Source organism: Propithecus coquereli, unplaced genomic scaffold (genome assembly GCF_000956105.1).
Source record: "Propithecus coquereli isolate 6110/MARCELLA unplaced genomic scaffold, Pcoq_1.0 Scaffold92, whole genome shotgun sequence".
NCBI lineage: Eukaryota > Metazoa > Chordata > Mammalia > Primates > Indriidae > Propithecus > Propithecus coquereli.
In genome coordinates this window covers 188,455-207,124 of record NW_012155507.1, presented here as the reverse complement: position 1 = coordinate 207,124, position 18,670 = coordinate 188,455, and the positions used below count along the sequence as shown (strand labels likewise).

The window sequence follows — 18,670 nt, the reverse complement described above, 5'->3', positions numbered from 1 at the left end:
AAGCCACCAAGTCTTGCCTGGTCAGTTGGGGCAGCTTCCTAACGCACTTGCTCTTTCCACCCTGGTCGTCCTGCCGGCCACTGTCCATACTGCAGCCAGAGGACCTCAGACTACCACTCTCCTTAATCAAAAGCAGAGCTCTGTAATGGCATCTTGTGGCACTTAAAGTCCAAACTCCTTACTACGGGATGCAAGGCCTCATGTGATTGACCCTGTCCCCTTCTCCAATCTCCATTTTTCTCTGGTCTTCCTTGTGTTAGCCACACATGCTCCTCATGGGCTCCCTGGCCAGCTCATGCCCTACGGCCTTGGGCGTGGTTGTTCCCTCTGTGTGGAGTGGCCTTCCCCAGAGCCTGCCATGGCTGGTCTTTCTTGTGATTCCAGCCTCAGCTCACACATCACCTCCAGAGTTAGGCCTCCCCTGACCACTCTCGTTAAATTCCTGCTGGAGACGTCAGTCCAACCCGGCTTCAAGGGCCAGGGCTCCCTCTTGCAGCCTGGGTACTGTTCGCAGATCGAAGCTCCCTTTGCACAGTACGACTTGACAGCGGGGTGTCTCTTTTGGAGAAAAGTTCTCACAAGGTCTGTACTTCAGGATCCCAGGGGTGTCTAGGGACCCCGCTGGCCTGGCTACAGCACATCTAACCAGATATCGGGTAGAAGGAACTCAATCCAACTCCTCAAAGTGAGTCAGCTGCTGCGTGGGGAAGAGATGCCCATCACCACTGAACTGGTAGTTGTGCTGGAAACTGCCCAGCCCTTTGGTGGAACGGTGCAGGGGAATTTGGTTACTCCGTGTACAGGTCTGGGGCAACAGGGACAGAGATGAGGTTGGAACATTTTTAACACGTGTGCTTTCTTTGGTCATTAAAAGAGAAAAACAAGCTATTACAATGTCTGAAGGAAACCGTCATCCATTTACAAGCAGCTGTTGGGTTCTGGCCGTGACCAAGACATCGAAGGACTCGGGCTAAGCTTTGGGCCCACTGGAGTGTGATGAGGTCCCTTTTGTCATGGAGCTGAGGTCTAGGAATGGGGACATGGCAGAGGAAAGGGGGCACAGGGACCGCACTCGTGGGGCCTGCTTGCTGCACCAGGCTCTATATTTGGGGTCTCACACACGCAAGCCCCTAATAGACAGCAGGCCCGTGTGCCCAGAGCCACGGGCGGGGCCGGCAGGGAGAGCTGAAGGCCCAGGCGGGGGAGACGGGAGAGTTCTGTGGAGCAGAAGTGCTGAGGAAAGGCTTCCTGCAGGAGATGGACTTGGAACTGGCTCCAGATGCAATGCGGGCTCTTGAACGAACACCACTGAAATAACGGGCCATCGAATCCATTCCTGCAGCACAATTCTGCTTCTCTGGCCCTTCTCCTTTCCCCACCATTTCCTTCCCTGGCTGGGGAGCACTCAGGAATGCTTTGCTGTGCCCCGTCAGGCCTCCGGAGGCCACCCTACCTGGCTGACGTGTTATTATCTCCGGCAAACACACGCCGCAGGCTGCCTCTTGGCTGGGAAGCACCTTGGCCCCTTGGAACTGCTTCTTGGAAAAAGCGAATGGTTGGTGTTTGAGCCTCCTCATTGATCCCGTTGGAGGAGGCGGGAATTGGCTGCCCAGAGGGATGAAGGGGTGAAGCCGAAAAACCCGGCCTGGCTTCAAAGCGGAGCACGGGGGCTGGGAACAGTTCTGCTTTGTGAACAAAGTCAGGCGAAAGGCAGAGAGAGAGCGAGCACGAGGGAGAGAGTTGGCTCTTGCTAATTTGAAGTTAATTTTGAATTGCCTTAAAAATCACCATGCAGCAGCATCCAGTTCTGCCTTTGATGGGCGAAAGAAACCAGCTGCTTTTATTCCTCTTCGGGGCTTGTTTCTCCCCAGCAGTGAAGCAATTAGGCAAAGTGCGGTGGAAGTTGCAGTCGCGATAACTTCTCCGGAAAAGGTCAGGCTAATTGTTGGTTGGAGCAACAGCGAGGAGGCCCGCACCAAAGGTGTTGGATATTTCTCCCTCCTGCTCCATCTGGCCCCCCGATAATGTCACTTGGACGTCTTCAAAGACAGCCGCCTAGGCAGGCTTTCACTACAAAGTGAGGCCCCTTGTCCTAACCAGCGTTCCTGCACCACGCTGGGCATTTGCACAGGGAAGACACGGCCCCTTTGCCCAAGTAGGACTACAGGAGTGGCAAACCTTGATCCCCCCGCCACAAGACGCCCCCTAACACTGCTCGTGATCTGCAAAATCAGCAGTGCATGTATTCTGCCGCCTTGTTCTCACCATCAACTCAGCTGTAAAAATTGGAGGTTTCTTTGAACAATATGCCATGCACACTTATCTCTAGAAAGTCTAAAATGTACCTTTGTATCAAATATAACCAGCCATCCGGGAAGCTTGCCTGTGCTGTTTTGGGCCCTTGCAGAGCTGTTCTGAATGAGCGGCATGCTGGCGGGATGCCAGCTGCCTGAGAGGAGGAACAGGGAGGTGCTTGACCCTGTGATGGGTAGAAGATGGAAAAATTGTCATTTCAAAACAGCAAGTGGTTCCTCTCTTGATAGAGGTGGAGACTTTCATCTTCAGGGGAGACTTTTCTTTTGTGTTGTTGAAACTATCAGAATGGACCCTTGGGAACAACTGGGAAGTAGTCTGAATGCAGATGTTTGAGATGGGAATACAGGAGATTAATTTGTTGCCTGTGGCTGTGCTGAATGAGGTCTCTCCTCCTTGTCTTCTTCTCTCCCTTCCTTGCTGGCTTTTCTTTTTTTTTTTTTTTTTTTTGATTGTTCTGTTGCCCCAGCTAGATGCAGTGGCATCAGCTTAGCTCACTGCAACCTCAAACTCCTGGGCTCAAGCGATCCTCCTGCCTCAGCCTCCCGAGTAGCTGGGAATACAGGTGCGCACCACCACACCTGGCTAATTTTTCTATTTTTTTGTAGAGAAGAGGGTATGGAGGGGCTCTTGCTCTTGCCCAGGCTGGTCTCAAATTCCTGGCCTCTAGCGATCCTTCCGTCTTGGCCTCCCAAAGTGCTAGGATTATAGGCGTGAGCCACCATGCCTGGCCCCTTTCTTTGCTTTTGGTTGTGCTTTGCTCACCTCCTCCTGGTCCACACACCTTAGCAATGCAGTTTGGTCATTGAATGCTGCTGCCCCAGAAAGGGAGCATCTCCCCTGGGCTTCTTCCTGAGTAATGATAAGGCAGAAAGGGGCGAAGATGGGGGCATTCAGATCTAGTTTGGAAACTCAAGGTTCTGTCCTGACCGTTCCTAGGCATGGTGCATCTCTCTTTCCCATGAGAGCCAAGAGAAGGCCTGGAGGAGTAGAACTTAATTCTGGTTCGGCCACCTGGATGCCCTTGTTGGACTGGCCTGACCTTAGATCATTAGGAGAGTGACCACTTGGACACGTACACAGTTTACCCAGCCTCCTGCCATGGCCCACATGGGCCAAAGTGGGGGATTCGATGGGTCTCTGCATGGTTTAGGAAATGTTCTTGTCATTCTTGCACCCGAACCTTCTGGACGCAAGGTCCGAGTAGGAGATTATTGGGGAAAGGGTAATGTTATATCTATTGGATGGCAGTGGAGGAAGGGCAATGACCTTGGCATCCAGGGAGGGAATACCTTAGACATACACCTGTGCCTGGAGATGCGGAACAGGGAGGGGCATAGGTGAGATTTGTCTTTCAGAACCACTCCTGGAGTCTTCCTCACAGGAGAAGATGCCCTGGTGCTGCTCTCCTAAACTGCGGAAGTGCTGGCTGCCAGACCCCTCTGGTCGGCCCTGACCATGATTTCTCCCCGACTCCCCACAGCCCCAGCTCCTGTACTTCCCATGCAAACACCTGTCAATGCTTCGGATGGCTTCCCCACCCCCATGCTCATAGCCTTTGCCAAGTCATTCCATGGGACAAGCCAATGTCCCCTGACTAGGGGTGTGGAGAAACAGGGCCAGCTGGACAGACTGCCCTCAGATAGACTCTCCAAAATCAAAGGGTACACTGGGCTCAATTATTCAGACTGAAAACCGTCTGGCTTACCATCCATTGAGAGGTGGTCACCCTGTGTCCCGGACTGATATAGTTCCTCTTGGGGGTCCCCAGCAACTGTAAACAGTAACTTTTTTTCTAGGGGCACCTTATCCATCTGTGGGACTGCACTTCTTGTGTGGAAGGCGGATGTTAACTTGTCTCTCACCTGAAAACACAGCGACCTGCTCCTTAGGAGTCGTCACAAGTCATCTTCAAGTGTTTGAGGAGACGCCGCTGGTACATCACGTAGCCCTCAGATGGCTGTGGTTACTTGGGGAAACTTCCCAAACAGATAACTGACTCGTCATTCGTGTGTGCCCTGTGCATAGCTTTTCCTATAATGGGACTCCTCCGATCAGAAAAGGTAGCATGAAAGGTAGCATGTCCCTAACTTTAGCTGACCCCATCTCGGCCTGGGCCCTAGAAGGCATTCGTGTCAACCTCAGCTCACTGACGAGGGTCGTTAGGGACGATAAAATTATCCTAGATTCTTCCTTGTGGGTCGAGGTGGAGCCATCCTGCTCTACCTGGATCACTGCCTGGGGCCAAGTGGAAGGGTCGGTACAGAAATGGAAGGAAGATTCCACCTGGCTTTCTAAGGTGGACCCGGGTTGTTTATGGCATCTGCTCACATGGCTGTGTCCAAGGCTCTGGGGAGGACGTGGCCACAGTCAGTACTGTAGGCTGGTCTCATCTGGCCGCTTGGATTCCTGCTGGTAGTACCTTTACTTAAATGCTGTCGGAGGCTAACTGAATGGATTTGGTCCCATCCTCTGTTGGTCACTTTAATCAGAGTGGCTGACAGAGTGGTGTACGCAAGGGGAGACTTGCCAGAAGCTACGACTGCAAAAAGGAAGGGTGGATATTCTCAGGAGACAATTCTCCATGGGTCTTCCGGGTTTCTGCGTGTTTTGTGAGCAGAGGCACTGACTGCCTTTGTTGCAGATGACCTTCTCAAGGACGCTGTGTCGCAGTCTTGGAAGATAGTGTCTCCTTCTGGAGCCAAGGGCGGGCAGGCTTAGTGTTCATCAGAAAAGAGTCACCTTCCCTCGGCTGGGGTTCCTCCCCTGTAATGCAAGCGTGTGCGTGTGTTGTCCGGCTCTTTGGTTGCCCTGTGGGTTTGGAGCTTGGGGGGGCTGATGCGAGGAAACGCTGCTACTCTGGCTCCAGTTGTTTCTGTGAGTAAAGGAATCCTTTGTTTCTGACCCAGGAGTCTTGTTTCTTCTGCTAGCCTCCCTGAGACTATGGCAAGCTAACTGGCCGAAATCTCAGACACCTCACAGCTCTTGGCATCCATGTCTGGCCTGGATCACCCTGAGGGTGGCGTGTGTGTGTGTGAACATTATCCATCGCGTGCGTCACAGGAAGACAAAAGTCAGAGAGGACAGCTGCCCCCAACTTCTCCGGACTGTACCGGCTGATATGAGTGGGGGTCACAATCCACCACTCTCTTTTGTCCAAGGTGTGTGGCCACTTCTACAGTAAGATCTGGGGGGCTGGCTGGAGAGGGCTGGAGGGGGCTGTGGGGTCAGACCACTTGGATTTCTACCACGATCCTGCACCCAATGCAGGCTCTGTTTCCCCACCTGTCATGCACCTATTTCTGAGGGGCTTTGTGGGGACAAACGAGACAGGCGTGGCACGGGAAAGCCCTGACAGAGGGCTTGCTATTGTTTCTGTCACTGTTCTTGTCCGTAGCATTACCGTGCCCACCTGGGCTCAGTCTTTGTGAAGCTGCCTCTCCCTCTTAACAGCCTGTCTAGCATCTAAGTTTATCTTTTTTGCACCAAAGTTGGCCAATTTACACGGCACCCCCTCACCACAGTCGCTGGGTGCGCCCCTAATCTAATTAGACTAATTTCAATTTCCCGGATTTAATTACTTTTAATGTAATTAATTTAGGATGCAGTACACTAGGTGATTAATTAGGAGACGTGGCTGCGGGATTCGGAAGGTGAATTGCAGCACGTAAGCGTTTCAATATTATTGTGGCCACATCCACCAGTTGTCACTTTACACGGGAGGCCGCGAGGCCCAGGGAGGGGCAGGGCTTAGAGAGCTGGGGTGGCACGAGGACTCAAGCGGAAGTCGCGAGGCACCACGCACAGGCTTCTTCATTTCACCGCTCGCGGCAACTCCTGGGAGGCAAAGAAGAGGCTGTCGACCCCAGGGACCGGCAAGTCGGGACTGAGGAGCGAATTGTGGGCGGTGAGGACAGACTTTGCCTTTCAACTGAGTGAGCCGATACTTCACCCTGTGTTTTTACATGGTACAGAAGCAAACCACAGGGCTCCCTCTGAGCCAGCACGCACTTGAGTTGTTCTTTCTTTTTTGCTCCACACACTTGTTGAGTATCTGGAATAAGGAATAATCATCGCCATCATCATCTTGACAAACACAAGGCTTCGTAGTGCTTTTACGTGAACTCACTGGACTGCCACCGGAGGGAGGTACCGCTGTTTGCATCGTGCAGAGGACGAATCTGAGGCCCTGAGCTATTAATAGATCTGCCAGGGTTATCTGTCATTTGTGTCGTACAAAGGGACAAGTCATAGTTTCCGGCTGTGGCGGGCAGGTAGGGGGACACTCTAGGGCTGGACACGGTTCCGGGTGCCCTTTGGGCACTCAAGTTTGCCTCTTCCCCCTCCGAGAGGTAATAATAGCAACAGCAAACACTCGAAGAGCCCTCGCCGCGGGCCAGGGATGCCTCTCCATGTGCGCCGTGCGCTGACTCTGGGCACGGCTGCCCCACCCACCGCTCAGTGCAAGGAGACTGCCTGGGGCTTCCCCATAGCTCAGCTGGGGAGCCGGACCCTAAAGGCCAGGCCCAGCCACAGTCCCTCACTGCCTCGTATCCTCTGGGCCATCAGCCTGAAGAGGCCATGGACTCTGCTCGCCAGCCAGATTTCAGACTGCAGTTGTGAGCGGCCCTTGGAGACAGAGCTGGGCCAGACCCTCTGCCCTGAGCTAGACCCTGCACGCGGAGCTAGACGCTTCGCTGAAATTCAGCTCCAATTCCAAGGTTACTCATTTAGCAAATGGGTCCATTAGGCATCTTCAGGGCTTTGACCCCTGTTCTCCTGGAGTGTTGGGCCAGGACACAGGTAAGAAAAGGGGCCAGCGTGGTGTAGAACTCCATTCTCCCACGCACACGCAATGCCTGATGGGCCAGGCCCTCTTGCCTGGAGAAGTAAAGACACAAGAGCTGTCTTCAGTATATGCCTGTGAGGGTCTAGAGCTAATAGGTGGAAGCTACAGGGTGACTCACTCTAAAAATTAACTTCCCGATAGTCTGAGCTGTCTGAGCTGGAACGGGCTCCCCAGCAGGCCCTCGCTGGGCGCGTTCAAGCAGAAGCTGATTAACAACAATTTTCTCACTTGTTTTCTCTTCCTGGAAGGCCCGTTCCTACGTTCTGCCAGGTAACTCAGCCAGGCATCACCTCCTCCAGGAAGGCTTCCCTGCAAACCCCAACCCCATCCCAGACTGGAACAGGTGTCCTCTCTGTTCCCGTAATGCCCCGCGCGTATCTTTATCATTGCACTCAGTATATATTGCAGTGGCCTGCTTATGAGTTTATCTCCTTCACATCCTGTCCTTGTCACCCCCGCCCCCACAAGATAGACACAATTTCCCCAGTGGGAGGTTGGAGAACCTGGGGCTCAGCGTGGCTTAAGACCTTGCCCGTGATGGCTGGTCTGGTTCCTACGCTGCAAGCCCCCAGTCTCCCCAGTGCAGAACACTGTGGGGGTCCTGAATTCTGTCGTTTGGGGGGGCAAGGGCTTGTGTGAGTCCAGTGCAACTGAAGCAGCAGGGGCAGTGCCACCGAGGAGTGGCACGAGGGCATCTTTGGAGCAATGTCCGCTTGGCAGTCCTTGGCACCTGTGTGTGTAGCCAAATGACACACAAGTCCACCTCCTCAGCACATACTTTCTGAAGGCCTCTGAGGTCATGGAGAAGCCAGGGAGGAATGAGAACCGGGCCAGCCAACGCCTCGCCTCTCTTGGCTCCATGGGGCCTGCCTGCGCCGGAGCCAGAGCCCCTCTTAACACCCTTATTTCTTCATTTAACAAAGGGGAGGAGAGCCCAGCCTGTGGTTTGAGGCTGGATTCTGTTTCTATTAAGGCTGCCGCTGGCCCCGAAAGATTAACTCAACAGTCACCCCTGTGAAAGCTGATCCGAATGGAAAATGGAGCTAGAAAATTCTGCCTTCCCCTCCCTCACACCTCGGCAGATTAAGGGGAAGGCCTGATGCTGAGTTATGGGGATTTATGGGAATGTGCAGTTGCTGGCTTTTAAACACTCACTCTTTGGGATGTTGGCAGCCTCGCTTCCTATAAATCGTTGCTGGTATTTCTTAGCCTCTCCTTGCCAGCAGCGCGGAGGCCTGCAACACCTTTTCCGTGCAGTAGCCTGTGAAAATATTGAAGTCAGGCCCAGAAAAACACCAGCATAGAAAGGGGAAACTTTGATGTTTGCTAGTTCTTTTCAGACAATCCTTGCCAAATCTTAATTTTTCCAGTTTACAAGTAAGGGATTCTGACCATCTGTCTGCTGTCAACTGATGTTTGTTTGGATGAAGATTTTATTTTTTTCTCCCAATCTAGCACTCCTGTTCTTACAAGTAGTTTATTGGACTTCATAAATGTCAGCTTTTTGCAGGCATTTTGTAAGCAGCTTATGATTTAGTATTTAATCAAAATTGAGCAGTCAGCGTCTGTAATCTATGTGAAGCAGGAGTAACAATGAGATTGAAGCTCAGAATGCACCAGAACCACAATTTATGTCCCCCAACTATCTCTACAAGAACTAAGTTTGCACCTGAAGGTCTGGGGTACATAGAATGGTGGAGGAAATAAGCACTTATTAAGCACCTATTGTGTGCCATTTTATGATCCAGTCAGCTATCAGTTGCCAAAATAATACCGTATGATAAAACATACCAAACTCAATGACTCAAAAACAATCAGAAATTTGTAGCTCGTTGATTTAACGAGTCAGCTGGGCAGTCCTTCTGGCCTTGGCTGAGCTCTGTACCTGTCTGGGGATGGTTGGCTGCTGGGTGATCTTGGCTGACCTCACCTGGGACAAGGAGGGCAGCTCGGGCCCACTCCATGTGTTCCTCACCCTCCAGCAGGCTGGCTAAGGCACGTTCTCATGGTGATGACAGCCTGCAAAAGCAAGCAGACCTGGGCTGCAAGCCTTTCCCAAACATCTGCTTGTGTCACAAGCAAGGGACATGGCTGAACTCTGAATCAAAGAGGGGGTGTCTTAGTTTATTTGGGCTGCTGTAACAAAATTCCATAAACTAAGTAGCTTATAAACAAAAATAAAATCATTTTTCAGAGTTTCAGAGCTGGCAAGGCCGAGATCAAGTGCAGGAAGATTCGGTGCCTGGTGCGGGCCGGCTTCCTTGCTCATAGACATCTTCTCACTGTATCCTCACAAGATGGACTGCCCAAAACAGCTCTTTGGGGTTTCTTTTGTGAGGCCCTAATCCCACTCGTGGGGGCTCTGCCCTCATGATTTAATCATATCCCAAAGTCCCTACCTCCTAATACCATCACGTTGACGTTTAGGTGTCAGCATATAAATTTTGGGGGAGGGCAAACATTCAGACCATAGCAGGGGGAGAGACTCCGTCTCTTTCTAGTGAGAGGAATTACGAAGTCACGGCAGAGTCCACGGGTACAGGAAGGGGTGAAGAATCAGGGCCCTGCTGCAGTCGATCCATCACAGTGATGCTGGGAATTCCAGGAAGGAGGTCCTTGTTATAAGCCCCATATCCAGGTGGAGAAATTCATAGATGAAGCCATTTGCCCAGGGTTTCTCAGCAGTTAGTAAAGAAGCCGGGATTCTTCCTTAGCCTAACTCTTCTACGGTTTACTTGTGACTCTCTGAATCTACTTTTCTTTTTTTTTTTTTTTTTTTTGAGACAGAGTCTCACTTTGTTGCCCTGGCTAGAGTGAGTGCCGTGGCGTCAGCCTAGCTCACAGCAACCTCAGACTCCTGGGCTCAAGCGATCCTCCTGCCTCAGCCTCCCGAGTAGCTGGGACTATAGGCATGCGCCACCATGTCCGGCTAATTTTTTCTATATATATATTTTTAGTTGTCCAGATCATTTCTTTCTATTTTTTGGTAGAGATGGGGTCTCGCTCTTGCTCAGGCTGGTCTCGAACTCCTGAGCTCAAACAATCCGCCCGCCTCGGCCTCCCAGAGTGCTAGGATTATAGGCGTGAGCCACCGCGCCCGGCCTGAATCTACTTTTCTTTAGGAATGGGTAAAGCAAGAGTAGTGGAGCCTCTTAAAAACCATCAATCCACCACCCTAGTTTCAGGGGTGGCAAAACTGAAGCCTAGAGAAAGGGAGTGGCTTTCCCAGGGTCCCGCGGGGCAGTAGCAAGACGTGAGAAGGCCCGGCTCTCAGGCCAGTGCTCCTCCCTGGCCCGGGAGAGCGTGCATCTGCAGCCCATCACAGGCCTGTCTTCTGCAAGAAGCCTGCGGACACTCCGGGCTCCCACTCCCAGACGCGACACAGTAGCAACTGGGCAGCGTGTGCTGGGACCTGGCTTGGTCGTGGCAGCTTGAAGGAGCTGTAGCAAAATTACTCTTTAAGGGGCTCCCAGATGGAGCAAGAATGGTGAAGGCCTTTGCTAGGTTTCCTAGAGAGGAATGTGAAATGCTGACGGCCTTTTATGATGCTATTATTAAACTCCTTCCTTGGACTGAACTGTGTGCCGCCTCCCAAACTCGTCTGTTGAATCCCTCGCCCCCAGTGTGACTGTATCTGGAGACAGGGTCTTCAGGAGGTAAAATTAAATGAAGACATAAGATGGGCCCCTAATCCGATAGTATAGTGGAAAAAGGGTGGAGGGGGTGCGGAAGGAGGAAGAAAAGGAGGAAGAGGAAGAAGAAGAGAGATTTCGGTCATGTGAGGACATAGCAAGGTGACTTCACGTTATAAAGTTTGGTAAAAAATGTCATGAGTGAAGCTCATGAGAGAAATGGTATTTCTAAGAATCAAACTAGCCAAGTCTCCCATGCCCGAGCCCTGTCTGACCCGGGCCTCCTGGCTGTCCCCTCCCGGGCAGTGTTCACTGTCCCCTTCTCCATGCTGACCCCTCTGCGGGCAGCACAGTGCACGGTGCCAGGGAAAGAGCCAGTCGGACCCAAGTTAGGCCCCCATTCAATGGCTCTTTATTTCTGTGCAGTCGGGAAGCCTCTCCGAGCCTCAGCTTGCTCTGTAAGGAGGGGACACTGGTTATAATGTGATTGCTATAAAAACCTGTGCGGCCACACCCATGAGGACGTCTTGCTTGTGCATATTCAGTTAATATTCTTTTATCGTCCCTTCCTCTCCGTTGGACACCCTCCCCACTCCTGTCCGTCTGAGTCTTTATAGCTCTTTCCTATCCCTTCAATAATTTAACATCAATGGTTTATTAAACAGAGACTTCCTAATGGGCTGTTATTGACATGATAAAGAGCAAATCTCCCACTGTGGGGCTGCCCAGGTCCTTGAGGGAAGAAAGACATGATGGGGGAGGCTCCGGGGACCGTGTCCACTGCCCAGGAGGAAGTGGCTTGAGAACAAATCCCAATTCTGTCTCCTTCATGCCTAGGGAAGCTTTTCGGCCTCCTGAAACATCATCAACATGGGGTTCATATCACCTTCACCCTGAAGGTTCAATGAGGTTGAATCAACCTATGTGAAACTCCTAGTTACTCTCCACTCCCCGCTCTGCAGCTGGGGCTCAGGCCAGCTCCAACTCTGGGGAAGGGGCTTAGTTACTCACCTGGTCCGTCTGTGGGGCCACAATTCCCAGGTATTTCCCCAGAACTTGGCGCATTGCTTGAAGCATCACATCAAAGATTTATTCCTTTGAGTCTAGATGAGGAACTCCGTCTCTAAGAAGTCTCTGTGATAAAAAGAATGCCTTTGGGCTGGGGAAGTTTATGCAGCCCTGGTGGCTGGTGACTAAGTCGCAGGGCAGGGAAGTGGAGGGAGACCCGAGGGAGGAGCTGGGACTCCTGGTGCTAATACTCTCACTACATGACCTTGGATGAGTCACTTCTCATCCCTGGACTTTAGTTTTCTCAGATGTAAAATTAGGGGTTTAGGTCGTACGGAATCTAGGATTTGTTCCACCTTTAAATGTGATGATGACAATTAGCTCCAAAGATTAGCTTTGAGATTCCTAATGGGGTTCCAAAGACGGGGAGCTCCCGATGGGTCAGTTTTGTGAGGGGTGTGGGGAAAGGGCGGTTGCGGGGCACGGGCTGCCTGCCTGGGTGTGCAACCTGTGAAACTCGGTGGTTCAAGTCAAGGCCTGCTCATTGGCTGACTGCTCTACCGATTTGCACATTCTCTATAAAGCTTTCTCTGACCATAGCACCCAGACTGCTCTTTCCCTTCCCTGACCTTCTACGGCCCTCACCTGCAGCCCTACTGTGACATCTCCTGCACTACCCGCTGATGGCCCTGGCCATCCCCTGATGGCCCTGCACCTGCTGTTCCACGCTTGGACTCACTCTGAGACCTCTTACTGAAAGGCCCTTCCTCTCTGTCTCTACCTCCCAAAGTCCTGACAGTCACTTAAGGGCCTGCTCAGAAGCCACCTCCTCTAGGAAGTCCTCCCGGGCTTCTTATACAAGACTCTCTCCCACTGTGCTCTCTCTATGCCTATTAAGTGTCCTTCAGTGTCTTCCCATTGACATAAGACAAGGCCAAACCCTTAGCTCAGCTTCCCAGCCTCATGTCTCGTCACTATCCTCCCCATCAACCCAGCTGTAGCTTTGCCAGGTGTCTTCCACCTTCATGTAGGTGCTTAAGCTGATTCTTCTGCCTGGGAGGTCTGTTCCTTACCCTGTCCCCATGGTGAGGATACTCAATGACTTTAAGACTCAGATGATGCCTCTGGTACTGATAGGATTTTATTGTACTCGTCTTGGGGTTTGAATTCTCTGTTTTGCAGTAAGCCAGTCTTACCCATGTGTCCAGTGACACTGGGTTATTTGTCTTTGAGGTCACAGTGCTTTGCATAGAGCCTAGCACATAGCAGGTGCTCGGCAAATGTAACATTGAAGGGAGCTCTCACACACGTCCGTCACAGCACCCCAGCAGAGGCCGGGCCCCCTGGCAGGTGTGTCGATGGGCTGGCTGATCCGAAGCTTTGTTTGCAGTAGTTCTGGGCTCTGGGGTGGATCCCTGGAACTGGCCAAGCTGGGGAAATGGCTCCTGTGGTAAATGTGTATGTGTGTGTGCATGTGTCTGTGCACGCATGTGTGTCTGTGTGTGTGTTCTCTGTGGGCATGTCTGCTGGGGTCCTGGTGGTCTTCCATGCATGGTCTGCCATGCCTCTCCCCGGACATCCAGAGGTTTCCTCCTGGGCACTAGAGCCCCAGCCCACCCACCATTCTAGAGTCAACCCCAGAGATGTTCCCAGAAGGAACAGTCCTATAAAGGGACAATGCTCTCCAGGGAACCAGGCCTGGGAGCTGCAGAGCTCTGAGCCATGTAACCCCGGGCAGGTCTCTGGGATCATTATCTATGCAGGGCTGCCCACGTGCCAGGTGCTGGGTGAAGCCCCTGCTGCGGACGCTGATTTAATCTTCGTAAATAGCCTCTTTTGCAGAGAGGAAACTGAGTCATGTGTTACTCGTCTTAGATCAAAAGCATGTGAGTGAGGAGCAGGGAGGCGAAGTCAAGCAGTCTCAGCCCAAAGCCCACGCTCTCGAGCGCTGTGTCGCACTCCCATGCACACCATAACGCCTGATGACGCCCCCTTGCAGGGTACTGAATTAATGCAAATTAAACGACATTTATAAAGTGATGGCACTCAACAGGTGTACTCTCTGTGGAGGCTGATTTTACTGATTTCTAATTCAATCTTCTCGTTTTAAAGGTGAGGAAACTAAGGCATGGGTTAGGTAGGTGACTTGATAGTCACATTGAGTTGTGTGGACTCAAAGAAGTCAGGTCTCCTGTTGGCCAATCCTTTTCATTTTTCACTATGCTGTGCCCCATGGGATAAAAATTAGAAGGAATGGGAACCTCCTATTTTGGAAGAATGGAGGCAAAGAGGAAGGAGGGGTGGATAGGCAGTTGAGGATATCTGAGGAGCCAGACCCTTCCCCATAACTCCCCAACCACCTATGAGCTTGGTCCTATTTTCCCAATTTGAAATTTGCAGATCTGACCTCAGAGAGGTAGGGAAGTTGCACATGGCCCTTCCCTGGTAAAAGAGGGCTAGGATTTGAACTCTGGCCTGTCTTACTCCAAGTCTAGTGCTCTTTTCTGCATTGGAAGCCCAGAAGGAGCGCCCAAGATCGAGGCCACAGTAGGCACGATTGTGGCTGCCAATGCTCCTTCAGAGCATCAGGAGAGCTCCTGGAGTTGGGGAGCGGGCACTGGGGGTGGGGGGAGGGTGCTCTAGGGGAAGAGTCAGGTCTTGAAATGGAAAGTGGCTGGATTTTTCCTTGGAGTACCAAGGAAGCCAAGAAGAGCCATTTGTTCTCCAGGCATCCAAGGTAGCCTCCTGGGCTGCTTCTGTCTAGCAGGGTGACTTTCAAAGGACAGAGAGAGCGATGTTGTGTCCACAGATTTGGAGGTCATATGCCAGTGGCCGATAGGGAATGTCTCAGGAATTGTAGGCTCTATTTTAAAAATTCATACAGAATTTAAAGAAATATACTTCTTTCCCACAGTATACCCACATGTCCGTGTGTGTTTGCGCGCACGCATCACAATTATCTAATAACCACTGCTTTAGGAAGGGCCGTAGCTTCCTATGCTCTCTGGAGCCCTGCCATGTCTTCGTTACCCCCACCTGGGGTATGGGTACCCAGTGGGTCCGATGCTTCCATTTCCTGAGCATGGGGAGGACCTGGACAGGCAGTTAACTATAAAGAGGTATGGTTCATAGTGATGCTCTGCTCAGGGTGGCTTACCTGAAACAGGCGAGGAAGTTACGAGACTTGCCTCAGGTCACCCAGTGACTATGAGACCAGAACCCTGGGCCTTAGGTCTCGGTCCAGTGACACCCACATGCCTCTGGGCCAGCTCCTGGGTGACAGATGTACTCAGTCATACCTATTGCCTCTTCTGCCTACCTGGCACATTCCTGGGAAATAGGGCTTCTCTCCAGCAGCCCAGCATTCTGACAACCAAATGTGAGATGTCACTTGCCCCTCTCCCCATCTCTGTCAACCAGAGTGGCCCAAACACCGTGATTCCAACATTTGCTCTCTCCTGTATACCCTTTGGATTACTGGACAATCAGATCAGAAATGTGTGATCCATTTGGACTTTAGCAAGACATTTGATAAGGTGTCTCATCGTGGTCTCGAAATGAAGAGATTAGGCTGGATTCTGGTGGAATGAGATGGATTAGGAACTGGTCACAGGGCCACGCCCAGACGGAATGAATAAATCTAACTACATCAGCCTAGAAGGGAGTCTCTAGTGGTATGCCAAGGGCTCTGTCTTTGGCCACAGCTTATTCAACACTTTTATCAATGACTGGAATGGAATTACAGGTGGAGGAAAAGGATGAACATTCACTGAGAAACTCCTGTCAACCACCGCCAATATTTTATTTTATTTTTGGAGAGAAACAAGAATATTGTTTTAACTTAACATTGACAATGACACTGTAACAGCACAGGGAAGAGGCAGTGGAGAGAGAAGATGGTCAGGAGTCCTGTTCCCTAACCAGCCTTGATTTTAAGGGCAGAGCCACAGCAGCCTAGAAGGGACTCACCCAGCCCCTCGATAGGGTGGGAAGGGGAGGGGAATTGGAAATCAGAGCTCTACACTTAGGGGCTGATGGCAAGCCCAGGAGAGGCCTGGCAGTAAGGGAGGGGCTGAAGGGCTGTGGGGAGTCCCTTGGCACGGCAGTGAACATGCCCCTGGCCCTGCACAGGATGGAGTCTTCAGCAGCACCATAGGAGTGCTCCTTGGATGACGGCCATCATGGGAGTGCTCCTTGGATGTGATCTCCAGGACGGCCATCATGGGAGTGGTCCTTGGATGTGATCTCCAGGACGGCCATCATGGGAGTGGTCCTTGGATGTGATCTCCAGGACGGCCATCATGGGAGTGGTCCTTGGATGTGATCTCCAGGACGGCCATCACGGGAGTGCTCCTTGGATGTGATCTCCAGGTCGGCCATCATGGCAGTGCTCCTTGGATGTGATCTCCAGGACGGCCATCATGGGGGTCCTCCTTGGATGTGATCTCTAGGACGGCCATCATGGGAGTGCTCCTTGGATGTGATCTCCAGGACGGCCATCATGGGAGTGGTCCTTGGATGTGATCTCCAGGACGGCCATCATGGGAGTGCTCCTTGGATGTGATCTCCAGGACGGCCACCATAGGGGTGTCCCTTGGATGTGATCTCCAGGACGGCCATCATGGGAGTGGTCCTTGGATGTGATCTCCAGGACGGCCATCATGGGAGTGCTCCTTGGATGTGATCTCCAGGACGGCCATCATGGGAGTGCTCCTTGGATGTGATCTCCAGGACGGCCATCATGGGAGTGCTCCTTGGATGTGATCTCCAGGACGGCCACCATAGGGGTGTCCCTTGGATGTGATCTCCAGGACCGAAATGGAGCTGTGGGCGTCGAGGGCGAGCCGCACCACCTCTGCGAGGTGCTGGTTGACGAGGATGAGGCTGACGTCGTCCTGGTTTAGAAACTGCAGGAAAGTGTCTTCGATCTCACAGATGGCTGCATCCTTCCCCACCACCAGGAAACCAGGGTGGCGGTTTTTGATAAGCTCCCCTATGCCTCCCAGCAGGAAGCCAGTCACCATGTCCTCGTCTCTGATCACCGTGATTAGCTTCCCCCTCCCCACCATCCCCACACCCAGGCAGAGCTCACCTCTGCCAGCCCCTGAAGTCACTGAAGCCCCATCCCACAGTGCCAATATTTTAGATAAATTATTTCTTTTACTCTTCGCAGCATGCCTGTAAGACCAGGAAATGAAGACTTATGAGAGGGTAAGTAACTTGTCCAAGGTCTCACGGCCACTGGTGTAGTAAGATTCGGAGCCTAGATGGGTCTGAAGGCTGGGGCACTGATGCACACGTGGCCCTACATGTCTCATTACTGAGGGGGACGTGGCATGGTGGGGGGATGGGCAATACAGGAGGCGAGAGGCAGGATCCTGGGGGCCCGAAATTAGCATGGGGCCACAGGGACGGCACAGCAAGATGCAAGGTAGTGGGGACTGCTCAGACCGGATTCACAGTACCCACCAGACACACACAGGATGTGGGCTACCTGGGTCAACAGCACAAGTGAAAAGGTGTTGGGTTTTTAGTTGGCAGGAAGTTTCATATGAGTCAACGGTGGGATGCGGTGGCCAACAAAGCTAACGTCACTGTGGCCTCCACGAGGGGAGGGACCGTGAGCAGAGCGAGGGAGGAGATACCCCCTAGTCAGCTTGTGTCCAGGAAGTGGGGTTCGGGCCTGGCAGCTCAGTGGGAGAGGAGCACCCGCACCCTGCCAGGCTCCCGGGGGGTGGTCCTCATCCTTTGTCATTCCCAGGGCTTATTAATATCTTTCTGAGCAGTTATGGCCACTTTCGATTTTCATGCATTTTCCTTACTTGCTCTGGGAATATGCTGCTCAGTTTTGAATTTTTATTAATGTAACCTGAGTAAATGTGGGGATTCCTTGTGACCCAGTCTGATGTTAAGTTATATCAGAAGCACAGTCCAGTAACAGAAAGGAAGTGAAAGAGATTTTCAGTCTGTGTGCATGTCTCTCAAAGAAATAAAAAAGAATGAGGTCCCCTTTTACTTCTCTAACTTGTTACCTTGTGCTTCAAAACGTCTTTAGGAACGTCATCTCTACAAAATACCTCCAGCTCTCCTGAAGTCCAGTCAACCTGCCAGACCACCTCCGTTGTATAGAGGGGCTTCACATTCGTGTTTCCTTTTCTTTTCCCTCCTTCTCCTCCTCTACCTCATTCTTTTTAACTTTTCTTTCTAGTTTACTTCTGACCCAAATTCCTCCCTGCAAAGGCGAACACAGGAACTGACCTAGCGAGCCAGAAGACTGCCCCTTCCCTCCAGTCTCTCCAGTGCTGTCCCTCTCCCCTGGCCTCCGGGGAACTGGGATGGGCAAGATAGAACCCTTCTTTAATAGCTGGGGAGGAAAAATGGAGCAGGCGCGGACCACAGTTTTGGTGGTGGTGGAAGCAAACAGTGGTGGGAGGGGTGGTGGTGAGGCTGGGACCACTCTACACAGCGACCTTGTCCTCATCACAGGAGTACTCAGGCACTGTGGGTGGAAGAGCCTGGCCACCCATGCATGACGACCCCCAACACAGACTGCCGCATGATACCCGCTTGAGTGAACAGTGGCAGGCAGAGGCCCCCCTTCGCCCATTACCTTGCGTGATGCATTTCCATGAACTTGCAGGGCTCCTCTTCTTTGCAGAGTTGGCGCTGGTTCCTGTGACGACATACCCTGAGACCTCCGGGGAGGTGGCAGGCTGTGGGAGAGACGGCACTCCCCACATACTCCATGTGCTCCCCTGTACTTCCCAGCCTCCCAGGTGTGGCCTCTTCTGACCGATACAGACAATTCTCAGAGATGCTGCGGGCTTGGGTCCAGACCACCACAATACAGCGAATGTTGCAATAAAGT

The 18,670-nt window shown here is 52.1% G+C and overlaps 1 pseudogene; it reads right to left on the bottom strand.

Annotated features, from left to right (window-relative positions):
* Positions 1-667: 667 nt before the first annotated feature.
* On the bottom strand, positions 668-16,871 carry LOC105826794 (annotated as a pseudogene).
* Positions 16,872-18,670: the final 1,799 nt, after the last annotated feature.